Raw genomic sequence first — 15,578 nt, forward strand, 5'->3', positions numbered from 1 at the left:
GCGTGGGTTGTGCTCTTCTTGCTAGTCAAATACTTTGCAAGCCACTCTATTTCTTGGTAATTCAGGTCCTTTGCTGAGGAAAATAGACTGAATACCTGACTTTGAAAGAAAACACAATTCTGTGATGCTAAACAATCACCACAACAGTGTTGGGGTAATTTAAACATTTAAAAAAATGTTTATTTATTTTTGACAGAGAGACAGAGACAGAGCATGAATGGGGGAGGGGCAGAGAGAGAGGGAGACACAGAATCCAAAGTAGGCTTCAGGCTCTGTGCTGACAGTGGGGGATCTAACTCACGAACCGCGAGATCATGACCTGAGTGGAAGTTGGAGGCTCAACCGACTGAGCCACCCAGGCGCCAGTGTTGGGGTAATTTTAGATGAAGTTTTGAAATTTATTTAGTCATATAAACAAAAACACAAAAAAATAAAAAATGGAAACCTGCAGTTATTTCATGTCTCTTTTGCTCCCTTTTTTGGGGGGAAGAACTAGAGTGAATAAAGAAAGGGAGAACTGACAAGGGATATGATACTAAGCTTGAAGCACGTTGGAAAATATAACCCAGGTTTCTCCAGACTTCACCAACCTGGGGCTGGAGATGGGACTGTAATAATAACAATGTTTGGACAGAATTTATCATTTCTTGCTCTAGCTTTTATTACAGAAGCTCCAGGCAAAGGGAAAGTCTTCAGCCTGACATCACTGCCCTCTTGTCCAGCTCTTCTGCTTTTCTGCCAGACCCAGCGTCTCAGAGGGTGCTGCCACTACTTGGTCAGGCACTGTCACAAATGTACTACAACCCTGAAGTGCCCAAATTGTGAAGGATCCTTGGTGACTTGGGAGGGAATGTCTCTCATCTCTTTGTTAGACTGTTTCAGAGTTTTCAGCATGTTGCTCTTTTTTATCACCATTTTGCAGTGTGAAAAATCCTTGCAATTTTTACTTATATATTTTTCTGTCTCTAGTCTAGAACCCAAACATGTCCCTGGGTCCAGAACACAGATAGGTGTCATTGATAGCTACAGTGAATCAACATTCCCGTCCCTGACTATGTTACCAAATCAGTTCATTGTGCTTTGCTGTTTGTCCCTTTGGAAGAAATGACTGACCATTCATGAGTTTTTTCAGCCTCCATGCAGGTTGACTTGACAAAGTTCCTTTACCAGATCACAATGCCTTTTCATCCCCAGACTCATCATAGCCTCATCACTAAGGCTTTTAGCTCCCATACAAATATATCTTGATTGGTCCCCTCTTCTGGTCCACTAGACTTGGCCAGACGCAACTAACTCTCAGCAGTGGACACAACCTAAGCTAAAGCCCGGTGGTTTGTGTGGGCCAGAGAATTTCCTACTGCTATTTGCATACCATTTTTCAATGGAGAGCAGGATTAGTGTTTCCTCCTTCTCCCTAGGAAACCCGGGAAGCTTCAGATAATATACTAAGTTGAGGCAGACAGTAGATAATCTATTTGAAGTGGTGGCAGGGAGGGCTGTCTTGCTTATTGAGTACCAGCTATGCCAACTATGTGTCAGGAACTGTGCTGTATGTTACCTAGTTTCATTCTCACAGCAATCTGCCTTGTTTTTACAGTTTATGTTAGGACACCAAGACCAAAACCAAACCATTTCAAAACAAGCAAACAGAAATTGCAGAGACTGAGAGTTTCAATAACTAGCCAAAGTTCATACAATTAGAAAAACTGGAAGGGGTTTCAAACCCTAATCAATGAGCCTACAGAGCCCACCAATTTTCTTCACTCTAATGTACTGAAGATATTTATATACCCTTCCTATTTCTTTTGGAAATTTATTAGACTTCTCTCTATTTGGATTCCCTTTATACGTTTTTCTCATTGCACTATTTTAAGTGACATACTCCTCTTTATTTTTTTACCAGGAACTTTCCACAATTACCTTTTCCTGGAAGACTTGTTGCAGTATATTAGCACAATAGAGAAGGAGCCACTATTAAAACAAACAAGTCTAAACAATACTATCATGCTCAACACCTTGTAGCTGACAAAAATTAGCTACTTATATTACTGGAAGGGTAGGCCTGGACATCTGCCATTTTCATTAGCAGGAGATGCTTCTGCCCAGTGATAAATGGGTTCCAGTTGTCTTACAGCATTCAGGCATCTACCATGCTCAGCCAGGAGACCATCAACCCCTTTATCAAACCAAGAAGTAAGAGCTAAGTTAATGCCAAAAGAGAACAACAGGGTGTGCAATTTGGTTCATTGTACTCTAAGTCTGTGGACCAGTAGGCTCATGTCATAAATATGTTCCTGACAGCGCTCTGCCTGGAACTTCAATTATAGAAACAATGGGTACGTCTCCAGCACAACTGCTTTGTGTATTCCTGTATTGTTCTATATGTTGTAACAAAGAACATAAGTAATTATGCCTTTTTGTGCTAAGTGTTTTAGCTGAAATTTGGTCGATGTTTTTGAAATTTAATTGTTTCAGTGTTAATATATTTTTTGGTAAATAATACGTATCAACTAGGGAGACTCTTATTGATAGAATGGATGAGTCTTCTTTGTAACTGCGAGTATTTAAATGCATGTGTGATCAGTTTTAAGATATTAAATTTTTTCATATAACTTTTTTTTCATATAATTTATCAGGGTCAAATGTATGAAATCAGTTAATGGGATTGGTAAGAAGATTTCGGCATGATGCATCTTTATCCCTGAAAATTTTTATTGATGTGCATAAATAGTGAAATATATACTTTTTTATGGAAGAGTTTTTATGTGCTCTGTTTAAATCTAAATAGTTAAGAAATAAGGTAAGCAAGGTGTGCAATATTAGTAGTGCTTATACATGAATATGTACATAGTTAAACATGACAGGAGTTTTGTCTTGTTGTTTAATATACAGTATGAAATACTTTTCATAATTCTTTGGTGTCAGATATGGAAATATTGGTAATTATTTGATAATTAAAAATCTCTTTTTTTTTTGTTATGGGAATGCAACTAACATTTTTTTTACTCATGGAAATTCACATTAAATTATAATTTCCCAACAGTTCATTTCACCTGGAAGAATTTTGTTGTGTGCCTCTAAAATGATGAAATATTTAGAAGTTATCCATGGACATATTCTCACAGTATACTGCACATAAACTATCTTAAACTATGTCTTTGAAATTTTGCAATCTATAGTTTATACACAAAAATTGTTAATGAAGCAAAGTACAGTTTCATGGTAACAGTTAAAACTCCATCGTGAAAGGTGGTAGTACCCTACCCCCAATCTTACAGATCTACTTTGTTCCTAGCAAACTATGCCAGAGCTTTAGAACTACTATGACTCTTGGAAGAATCTCTAATTTAGGATTCTTAGAGCCCTGGTTTTTGTCTTTCCTATGAATTACTGAGTCAATTATCTGGTGAGAAGTCTTGTATTTAGTGGCAATATATGCTGAATGGTTCTATAAACTAAAACTAATAAACCTGCTAGGATAAAAAGTATTAGGAAAACAAAACAAAACAAAACTCCATCAAGTAACAAGGCAATTCTGGATGTGCTGTTTTATTAAAGAAAAGAAGATACTTTATATCTGGTGCTCATACTGTTCAATTCATAAAGTAATTCAATTACTAGTATTGGAATTTTATTTTTTTGATGCACAGTCAAGAAATATCAAATATTCTTCATTTCTCAGTAAGAATGTAGTTCAATTTCATTTTACTTTTTGAAAAAAGTTTATTTATTTTGAGAGAGAGTATGTAAGCATGGAAGGGGTAGAGAGAGAGAAGGAGAGAGAGAATCCCAAGCAGGCTCTGTGCCATCAGTACAGAGCCCAATGTGGGGCTGGAACTCACCAACCACGAGATCCTGACCAGAGCCAAAATCCAGAGTCTGGCATTTAACTGACTGAATCACCCAGGCGCCTCTTAGTTTTCAAAAATAAGAGTGTTAGGGAAACTTAGCAAATAATAAGGGATTGTTAACCCAAATGAATTCTAGAACTAGGCAGGCAAACTAATTGGAGAAAACCATTGAGTTTTGCAATATCAGGGAGTAATGAAGTCAATAGACAACTGGAGAATGCATGTCTCTTATAAAGGTGTTAAAACCAAAAATACTGCTTCACCAAGGAAAATCTGACCATGGGATATATACTAAAGGAGTCTAGTTAGCACCACTGAAGAGGTTCAGTGAATTGTAATGTAGCTGATTAGTGACAGAGGAGAAGGATGCCTTGCTCATTCATTGATTCCTTCAATTTTCTTTTTAATGCTTATTTATTACATAGCTACTGTAAACAAAACAGCCAAGGAGTATTCAACATCGAACCTATATAAGTGGCCCTGTTCCAAGGGACTCTTATCTCCTGACTCAGATGGTACAGGACTAATTCTACTAATCCATTTTCTGAGAGTTTTGGGGATTAATTCTTAAGGGTTTTGTATAACTCTATTCATGTTCCACAGATTCATAAACTGGATATCCTAGTAATCTAAACTTACTTAAAGAAATAAATCAAATATATGTGTGTTAACTTTACCAAAACCCAAGCAAACACAATAATGACTATGTCTACAACTTTGTCTGTAGTGTTGACAAAGCATCTGCTGGCAATGGAGAAGCAGCAAAGAAAATGTGTTGAAAAATGTGTTTTCAATTCATACACACACACATAAAATAAAATGCTCCTAATAAAATAACTTAAAGGACAGCTCATTCATTTCTTGTAGTACTTCTCTTTCAGCACTCGGATAATCAGACTTATGAAATACATTTTTGGAGATCAGATCATGTGGATTAAATTGGTTCCAAATTTGAACATGGAGAACAGCATCAGAAGCAGAAAGCTAAAATGCCTTTAGTAACAGGCACTAAATAAAATATGTGTGATGTGGCTGAGTATAACATAATAGGGAATGTTGGGGCTTAGGAGCTTGGCAAACAATGGAGTCTAAGAATTCCTTAAAGACCTTGGCATTCCTTTTTAAATAAGTTTTCTGCTGGCTAAAACAACACTCTGATCCGAGACTGGTTACATTGTTAAACCTAATTCTCTATCATCCTCCTTTCTAAAGCATCAATCTTTAGAGACCAATTGTGACTTAAAAAAAATTACCAGTATTTTCTGGTTCTGAGATGGAAACCATTAATTAAAGGAGCACTTTTACTCTAGAATGGCAGCATTTGACACCAAATCCATAACAAGCTTCAGCAGAGCAAGGTTTTCTTCCTACTGGGAATGACTTATTCCATTAAAACCTACCTCACACTTTCAGTTACATGGGAAAAAGAAAAGAGAGGATAATCTGTTACACCTAAAAAATTAAAATTGACATAAAGAAGAACAATCACAAGGTCTGAGCCTGCTTTTATATTTATGGGAAAGAAGTATTTTCTTACTATTAAGGAAGTGAGAGTTTCATGTCCCCACTTCAAGTGCCCATAGTCTTTTTAAAATCAGAAAAAACCATGCCTCCTCACCCTGGCATTAAGGATTTTGCATTTGGAAGTGTTATATTTTAAAACTGTGTTGCTTATAGGAATCAGGAAACATATGATGGAAGAATCACTCATGCCACCAATCCCTTTAAGAAATAATATCAAAATCTCTTCCTGAATCTTTAAATTAATACATTTATCCTAAAAAAAAGACCATCTCTTTGCTATAAATTTTGATTTCCCTAGAAAATAAAAAGATGAAAGCATTTCATTTTGTAAAGCATGCATTAATGACCACTGTGGTTATCAAAAAAGATTTTAGACCACTGTGTTTGTGTCCTTGGCAACTTACAAAGGGCCACTTTTTATGATGTGGTTCTCCCAGGAATCTGGGATACAATCAGTAATTGATTTTGCTGAGAGATCTAATTGTTTGATAAAAGCATTATTTCATCCTTTAGAATAGTAACCTTGGGAGAAGAGGTCTTGACCCTTCTTCTTTTATAGACCTGAAGAGATATGTCTCTAGATTGAATGATACTGCTTGGTTGACTGTTTTGAATTAATTGATTGGTCAATTCAGCCAAGTAGCCAATTTATTTTTATTTATTTTTTTCTTTTCAGTTACGTTCATTTTTGCCTGAGCAGACTGAAGAAGTAGACCAGAGCCAGGATTTACATTTTGCTCAGGTGGAAGCAAATTGCTGAAAGCTTTATAAGCTCTTGATAAGAACTTTTTTCATAAAGGCATATTTTTAAGGGTGTGAAAAATTCCTTAAAAACCATAAACCTTAATTTAGCATATCCTAAAGTGAACTTCTTTTCACTTTGAAATCTCAAATCTGCTTCTTCCACAGTCTTTTATCATCCATGCCTTCCTTGGTGTAACTGAGCTATGATTCTATTGCTCTTCTGGTCAAAAGTACTCATTGGCTCCCCACTGCTTATGAGTCAAAGTAATTTAAGGATACTTGAAATCTGGTGGTAATTTTGCTTATCCACTAGGGAAAAAGAAGACAATGTCTCTTCCACAGCAACCCATTCAGACTGCTCACTCTTCTCTGGGGTGCCTGGGTGGCTCAGTTATTTAAGTGTTCGGCTCAGGTCATGATCTCATGATTTGTGGGTTCAAGCCCCATGTCAGGCTCTGGGCTGACAGCTCAGAGCCTGGAGCCTGCTTCAGATGGTGTGTCCCCTCTCTCTGCCCCTTCCCCACTTGCTCTCTCTCTCTCAAAAAATGAATAAACATTAAAAAAAATTTAGACTACTTGCTCTTCTCTGAAGTTATCCTATCTCTGTGTCTTTACCTACATCGTTCAGCTGATGCAAATGCAGGTCTTCTGTGAACCATCCTGATAGTTAACTCAGTGCCCACTCCTGTTTTGTGTATTTGTACAGCGTCTCCAGGCCACTTTTGGGGAGAACCTCTTTTTCCTTTTTGTTTTTCTCTCCTTTTCCCCACTTACTCCCAACCACAAGGCCATACCATAGCCCACTTTTTCAGGCAGGGACTCAGGGCATCTGCCTGTGTTTAAAACTCTTTGGGTTCACAAGGAAAAACTCAACTAACCTTGCACTCATGTCACTATTTCTTTCCTGCAGGACTGACTATACTTTTTCTGAATTGTTCAGAACCCTGCAGGCATGTGTCAGGTGTTATGTACTCACATTATTAGTAATGTTAAAGGACTGCAGAGATGGAAATTCTCAGCCACAAATTGTACAAGTTCTCAGGGATACTAGCCTTAAAATAAATTGATATGCAATTATCATCACTGCTAAGATAATAAATCTACAGTGGTCGTTATCTTAGACATGAATGAACTAATTTCTCTGAATTGTTTATGCCTTTGGGACAGTCTGGAGAACAAAGGAATATTGGACATCTGCGGGGAGTGAAAGCACATACACCATTCAGAAAAAACCAAAAATGGTTCTGTCTGCTTTACTGCATCATGTGACCTTGATTCAATGTTACATTAACTTCTAATCCACAAATGTTCAGTAGCCTTGTGTTCAGCTGACTTTTTCATTGTTGTTGCTTCTCAAAGGGGATGATATTAGACTCTGCACAAGGCATAATAATTTGACTTACACCTAAGGCCTAATGTTACCTGTTGAATATATCCCTAAAACTCCTTACCTGACAACTGGAAATACCTCTGTTACCTTGGTGATGCATTGTTAATCCTATCCACTTCAAGCGACTTGACTAGGTTGAAGATGGAATATTCTGTAAGATTTAGTATCTTAGACAAAATTGATCTCAGGATAATTAATAATCTGAATTGAAATTAGTTATTAATTAATATGAGACTGTATATAAGAATGATATTTTTAGTGTCAAATTATCTACCCTATTCATTGGGGTTAACTTGGTGATCCAGGAAAATTAGCTGCTACTGAAATAACTCGATCTAAGAAGAAATTTCGATTACTGTAGATGCTATCACCTTTGAAGCAGTAGAAAATTGAGCCTTTGAGCATTTGCTTATTAGGCCTGCACTAAAAGGGTAAATGAGTTGTACTGGGTTGATAGGATTTTTGTGTGACTTTGGAGAGAGCATTTTTTTCCCAATTATTCATCACTTCCAGTCTATCAGCCTTAGAATGTTTTGAGGATCCATTAGGGGATTTGGATATTCTGGGTTTGGGTTAAACTGGACTTGGCCTGGTGTAGTGGGGAACATTTTTATGTTTTCACCTTGGTTTCTACTTATCCCATATGTGTATCACTGTAGCCGAAAATTATCTAAGAAATTTAATCCTGCAGTCATGAGGAAGTGAAAGGGGTTATGAAATTTGAAATTATCAGGCCATACACAATTTTGAGGAGTCAAATTCTAAATTTTAAAAAGCACAAATCAATAATTTTGGTTCATTTTACTTGTTGCATAGAAACAAAAGATTGTTTCTTGAGAAAATGCGAGCCTTCTCTGAACAAACTGTTTCTATTAAACTCTATTTAGCCCTCAATAGCTGTTGTGTGTTGAGGGGTCCTACCTTGTCAGTGGATTGATATCAGAGGAACACCTCATGATATTTAGGGCAATTTAGGTTTCTTAGAAGGAAACAGTTCTTGTTCACTTAGAAACAGTTTGTGAATTTAGATACAAAAGAAAAATGCATTGAGAATTACAACACATTATAGTAATATGAAGTATGATTCTTTTAATGACATTTGATGATTTTCTTACACACAGTGCTTCTTCCATAGTTCATATTGCCTTGGCAAAAAAAAATCTATATTCATGATGAACATAAGCCTGGGAAGTTCTTATTTGCATAAAACATGGTACAGACCCAGAATTCATGATTCAAAGTGTCAAAAACTGTAAATAAAAACAATCACAGAGCTGTGGCAAATTTCTATAGTCATATTTCTACATACACAAAAATAACATGTGCATTAAAGGGGCTTCCAGTTTCCTCTGAGGTATGACAGTAACATGCTGGCACCATTTTCTCACCTTCCACTCACGCCTCCACACTTAACAGTCTTGCTCATGACCCTGAAATTCTATTGAAATTGCTCGTTTTAGCTCCCAAAGATCTCTTCTTGCTCATTGCAGATGATGTTTGACTTGTCTGCAGCATTTTGCACAAAGCCTCATCTTGAACCGTTTTCTTCCCCTGGCTTCATAACCATGTATCCTCCACGTATTCTTTTGGTGGGCCTCCTATCTCTTTGGCTTTTTCAGTTTCCATCAAGGCAACTTTTACTTTGCCCATTGTGATTAATGTTACACCTGAAAGTTTTGGCCTTAAAGAAGTTTGGCCTTCTATTCCCTCTGTGCGTGTTTTCCTTAAATGATCTCTATGTCCTCTTATGACATCATTACCATCCATATGCTGATGGATCCCAAAACTGATCCCCCTCCTGATATCAGACTTAGATATCTGTAATAAACATCTAAGGGGGGTTTTATGTTGTGCGCCCATTTTTTAAGGAATGATCCTCTTTTTCTATATGTTGAAGTTGTGTTATTGTGGAACCCTTCCCTGTAATACATTTTACCCAGGGATGGGTGCTTGAGTCAAGCTTGGCCAATAAATTTGTGTCCTGAGATATCTTGGTTTGAGACTTGGGGTGAGGACAACCTCTCTTTGAGATCTTGTACAGCTCATATGCATCAGTGTCATGTAAGGTCCCTTCAATTATGATTGTTAAATATTTTAAACATAACCTCTACTTGCAGGGTACAAAGCCTAGGAATTGCAGGCCACTGTTTGTGCTCTTACGTAGACCATATATAGGCAGGGAAGGCCAGTCTGTAAATCAGAGATGGTGAAGTTTATTGTATGTCAATTGTATACTACTAATGATAATTGTTCAGAAATATTTTTATAAATGGGAGATAGGAAGGGGAAAGCTGAGAAATGACAACAATGTCCTGAGGACATTAGGTCTCTGAATCCTCTGGTTACCTGAGATACAGTTACATCCGTATCCCAGTACATTTATAATAAGGTCTGCTCTTTGTTAAAGCTAGCTTGGTTGAATCTGTTACTTTTAACAACAACAACAAAAAGGTTCTAGTTAATGAAACACCCTGCTGCCTACTGGACATTTCTACTTCTGTATCGTGTACCTCTAATTCTCTGTCATCCCCAACAGCACCCTCAGCTCCAAGCCTGCTTCTCTTTCCATAGCTCAGTAAATGGTATTACTTCTTCAAACCACTGAGCTGGTTTTGACTCCTCCTATAATATCATATCCTTCCATCCAGTCAGGTAAATTCCATTATTTATCTGTCCATTTATTTCTGTTGCCATTCTGCCAGTTAGATCCTCCTATAATTTTTTTATTGATCACCTTGTCTTCTTGGTCTAGCCCTGTTGTCTTCCAGTGAGTTCTTACTCCAGAGCAATGTCTTTCTTTGGCTTTACAATAAGGCCCAATATCTTTAGCTTCATATTCAGAACTCTTCATGATCAGGTTTATGGCTGCCTCTCCAGCTTTATCTCTTATTACTATCTTTGTTCATCGGGTTCATATGGTTCAATATGCATGAATCACACTGAAATGCATATAGTCCCTCACTCTGTTTCCTCTGTCCCTATCAGAGCACCCTGAATTGTAATTGCCTTTTTACCACTGGTCTGTAAGTTCCCTGAAGGCAGGGATAATGTTCTGCATTACTGTTGTATCTGAACACGCTGTCTGTCTCATGATAGGCATTCTGTAAATATTTATTGAACGTTTGTTAAAAGAGTATGTTGTTGCTGGATATGAGTACAGAGCACAGAAGCAGATATTTGAACTTATAAGTCAAGGACAGAGTTCCTTTACATGAACTGAATGCTGGGAGGAAAGCAAGACTGTAAGTCTGGGTTCAGTGTTTCATGAATTATCACTTAGTAATCTTAATAATCTTGAACATGAAGCTCTTCACGCACTAATTCATGTTCATCTCTCAGGACAGGCATTGATTCTTTGACATGTAGCTAGTCAGGTAGAATAGATTTTACTGTCTACAGTTGGTGGCATTTTTCTCTGTGCCTTCAGTTTTTAGTTCCTTGACATTTTTTTTAGATACCGCTGCTTTGATTTTTCCCGGACACTGCAGTATGAGGACTATTCGAATATTAATGGCTACAGCTGTGCACATCCTGGAAAAATTAACTACTTAATTGCATTAATATGAGCCTCTCGAGGCTCAGTGCTGGGTTCATATTAGAGTGATTGGATGGCCTGGATGATAATATAAATGTGGTAGATCATTAGAGATTTACTCTTGTGCTTGATTTCAAACTACTCGGGCTTAAAATAGGAGGGTGCACAGAAATGTTTGAAAGCAGATGGTTAGAAGTGTAGAAAATCTCAACTCTTGATAAGGCTCATAAGTCTTTGGTTATACCAGTTGCACAGAATGAATAATAAATTTGTAACTGTGATGTGAGCTGGGGGTCACCTTGCCCCTTAGGATTTAGGTAAGACCAGCTCATCTCTCATTCTTTATCATGTGGAAAGTCCATTGCTTTTTCTAAGATTCCTGTCAATTCCCAAAAGGCTTATGGTTTGATGGTCACCTGACTCCAATGTCCTGCCACTACTGATTTCTTGACATTGGCATTGTCTTACAGTTGTTCTTTATCTCTGACCTTCTTTTGTTGCCACTAACCCTAATAGATGCATGACCTCTTATTGATTCCTTAACAGGGCAACCATGGACACTAGATAGTTGTACATAGCAGAATTAAGTTATTGAAAGTGTATTATTGGAAGTTAGAATCCCATATTAGTCGTTTTTGCTCTTAATTCACTGTCAGGCTTTCTCACTGGCCACACTGCCTACTGAGGGTCTCACTTCTAGCATTTTGTGATGCTTCTCTCACCCCCTTCTTCTGGACTGTCTCTGGGCATTCTCACTCAATTGGGCAGCATAGTCCAGCTCCCTCCAGTCTCTCTTCTCCAAATCTACCTCCTTTGCATATCTGAGACCAACCTACCTAGATAATCAGCCATAAGAAACAGAAATGGACTCATTTAGAAACACAAAAGATGTCCTGGAATTTCATTTGTCCTTTATCAGGATTCGTCTGTGTTAGAAACCTTGTGGTTTGAAATCATCTTTTTTTTTTTTTTTTTTTTTTTTATCTCACATAGCATATTTATTCTGAAGTGGGCCTAGAGAAGGGAGTTTCTAGGTTGTCAGCTGAGAAGTGGAAACTCTTTAAATACTAGACCTCTTAAAAAGCAAGTGGTCTATCTCTGTTTTTTTTTTTTTTTAATGTTTATTTATTTATTTGAGAGAGAGAGAGAACATGAGCAGGGGAGGGGCAGAGAGAGAGAGAGAGAGAGAGAGGGAGAGAGAGAATCCTAATTAGGCTCAACACCGTCATTGCAGACCCTGAAGAGGAGCTTGAACTCACGAACCATGAGATCATAACCTGAACTGAAATCAAGAGTCAGACGCTTGACTGACTGAGCCACCCAGGTGTCCCTCTCTAGAAGTTTTAAACAGTGATACATCACAGAATCCATCCATACTGATCCTTAAAGAGCAGGAGAAGCAAATGACTTCATTATAAATCCTTTTCACTCTGCAAATTTAGGATCACTTAGGTGAGGACAATTCTTTTCCTGTGGTATTCACCTTCCTGGGCAAGGACAGATGACACAAAAGCTTGTTCGCTTTATCTTTATGCCAGTGCCTTGATGAGGACTTTTCTGTCATGAAGTATTCAGACAAGGGCCGAGGAGAGTGAAGGCATGTAACCAGCAAACCTCAAATATATTTAGATCTGTGGAAACATTGTTAGTGCTTGTCTAGGCCTGCCTTAGGTTGGTTTGTTTTTCTCCAGAGTGACTATTCTCTCATCAGCATCTCATTTGAAGGGAAATTTGCTCATTAGGCTAAGGTTTAACTAGTAGTTTTAAAGCTTTTTCTAGGGATCACCAACTAAATGACTTCCCAAGGACAGGAAGACAACCCAAATGAAAGGAGTTGGGTGTAAGTGGAGGACAGAGGCAAACAAGAGAGCTCATGGCCTATCTAGAAAAGGTAACAATAGTTGCTAAGCAAATGCTAGATGTGAGTGTAGCACACAGGCGGGAGTGGGGGAGTTCCATGCCTTCCTTTGCACTTTGAAACCCACCCTCTTGTTTTGCCAAAACCGAGTCACCTTGTAAAATGTATTACTGACTAATAAAGACAAACAAACAAAATATGCTGAGATCAACGCTGTGAGCTTCAAGCAACACAGAGCTAAGGTAGAATCTGACCTGAAGTCAGGACTCTTTGACCTCCATTTTGTGTTCGAACTTTGGAAACTACTGTATGCACTCTGTTCTTTCCCCCCTTTTATGTATAACTCCCTTCTCCCAACAGTGAAGGCTTCCATTTTCTTCAATACATTTACTCATTTGTTCAAGTCTAGAATGCACATTAGTTTTGGAATTGCTAACCCAGAGCACTGGAGAAGCAAAACTGCCTGCACCCAGAACATTTTCATCACTCCAGAAAGTTCCACTGTGCTTATTCTCCATAAACATATTATTTCTTAGTATATTTCAGCACACTTCCCTTCTCAAGGTTCTTCGGATCTAGGTAGTATACAAAAGTGCAGTGACATACTTCACATTGAGCTAATTCAGGATTTTAGGTCAAAAGAAGCTTCAAAACTGATGGATATTCTACCAAATACCTGACCAGTACTCCTTAAAACTGCCAGGATAATGAACAATAAGGAAAGTCTGAGAAACTGACTAAGGAGACATGACAACTAAATGCAGTGTAGGATGGGATGTTCCTGGGTGGGATCCTGGAACAGAAAAAAAGACATTAATGGAGAAATTGGTGAAATCTGAATAAAGCCGAAAGTTTAGTTAATAGTAATATACCAGTGTTGGTTCCTTATTTGTCAAGTATAAAATGATAACATTTGGAAAAATTGAAACTGGGTAAGGAGTGTGTTGGAATTCCTTCTACTGTCTTTGCAACTTTTCTGTAAATCTAAAATTGTTTTATTTTATTTATTTATTAAAAAATTTTTAAGTTTACTTATTTATTTTTGAGAGAGACAGAGATAGTGAGCAGGGGAAGGGCAGAGAGAGAGGAAAAAAGAGAATCCCAAGCAGGCTCCACACTATTAGTGATAGTGTGGAGCCTGATGCAGGGCTTGAAATCACAACCTGTGGGATCATGACCTGAGCCAAAACCAAGAGTGGATGTTTAACTGACTTAGCCACCTGGGCACCCCAAATTATTTTAAATAGTTTATATTTAATAATAAATATAATTAATAACCTATATATAATAGTTTATATTAATAATAAACTGTATTTAATAGTTTAATTAAAATTATCTCAAACATTGGGCACACAAAAGGCTCACATAGAGGGGTGTCTGGGTCGCTCAGCTGGTTGAGCGTCTGACTCTTGATTTTGGCTCAGGTCATGATCCCAGGGTCTAGAGATGGAGCCCCGTATCAGGCTCCATGCTGAGTGTGGAGCCTGCTTAACATTCTCTCTCTCTCTCTCTCTCTGTCTCTCTCTCTTTCTGTCTCTCTGTCTCTCTGTCTCTCCCCATGCCCTCTCTGCCACTTGTGCTCTGTCTCTCTCTCAAAAAAAGACTCATATTGATTTTGGAGGTTAAGAAAGAGCCTAGGATCTAAGTCAGACATATCTGAGGTCAAATATTAGCTGTATGACTTGCAAACATAATTGGGGCTGATTGGGGACATCATGTTTTCAGATATCTCTCTGTATCCTTTTAAGTAGCAATAGGAATTTAAAATCAAACATAGCAGAACATGTCCAAACCAGGACTATCTTGAATATACTAACCTGAGCCATTGCTTTCATGTCTGTGAAATGCAACAATAATCCTTATTTCCTAGGATTGATTGAGGGTGAAATAGAGAAAATCTATGGAGAGTCCTTGGTAGAAAACTGGATACATAGCAGCTGTTCAGTAAACGGTAGCTGATACAATTATTAGCGGTAATGGTTGGAAGATGCCATATGTATCCACATACACATTACCATACCAGTATTTATCAGTTTGTTGTTTAATTGCCCACCTCTCTCAGTAACCTACCAGCGCCTTAGGGCCAGGAGTGTTTCCTTATTCAGCACTGTATCTTTCTAACTAGTATGGCTGCATATAGAAAATATATAATGAAAGTTTGTTGTTAAATAAACATTTTTTCCTATGAAATGAAAACATCTTACAAATTCTGAATCTGTTGTCATTGTGACAATTCTCTGATTATAACATCTCTATAGTATCATGGTATATGTGGGCATTCAACTCTGCAGTATTTTGACCTCCTCTAGATATAAATGCAGCTGTGCTGTGTATTGGGAGATCTTTTCATAGGCTCTGGAGGCAGTTTCCTGACCCCACATACAACCTTACTTTGATATTCAGTTTCTTAAAGAAAGGGTGATTCTGCTCTGCCTTCTTAATGACAAAGGTCATTTGGACCCTGCCACTGGGGACATTTTCAAGTTACTCTGTCTCTCTTCAAACTTTAGGCTTGAAAACATTAAAACAGATGGTGGTACTTGGAGGGTAATTAATTTTCCTTTGGAGAAATAATCGCTTTCCTTAAAAATAAATTAATGCCTCCATCTTTTTCTAAGAGGTAATGGTTTAGTAAATTGAGCAATGAACTCAGCTGCCCTTGACCAGGATTTAGGG

The sequence above is a fragment of the Panthera uncia genome, chromosome B1 (genome assembly GCF_023721935.1).
Source record: "Panthera uncia isolate 11264 chromosome B1, Puncia_PCG_1.0, whole genome shotgun sequence".
Taxonomy (NCBI): domain Eukaryota; kingdom Metazoa; phylum Chordata; class Mammalia; order Carnivora; family Felidae; genus Panthera; species Panthera uncia.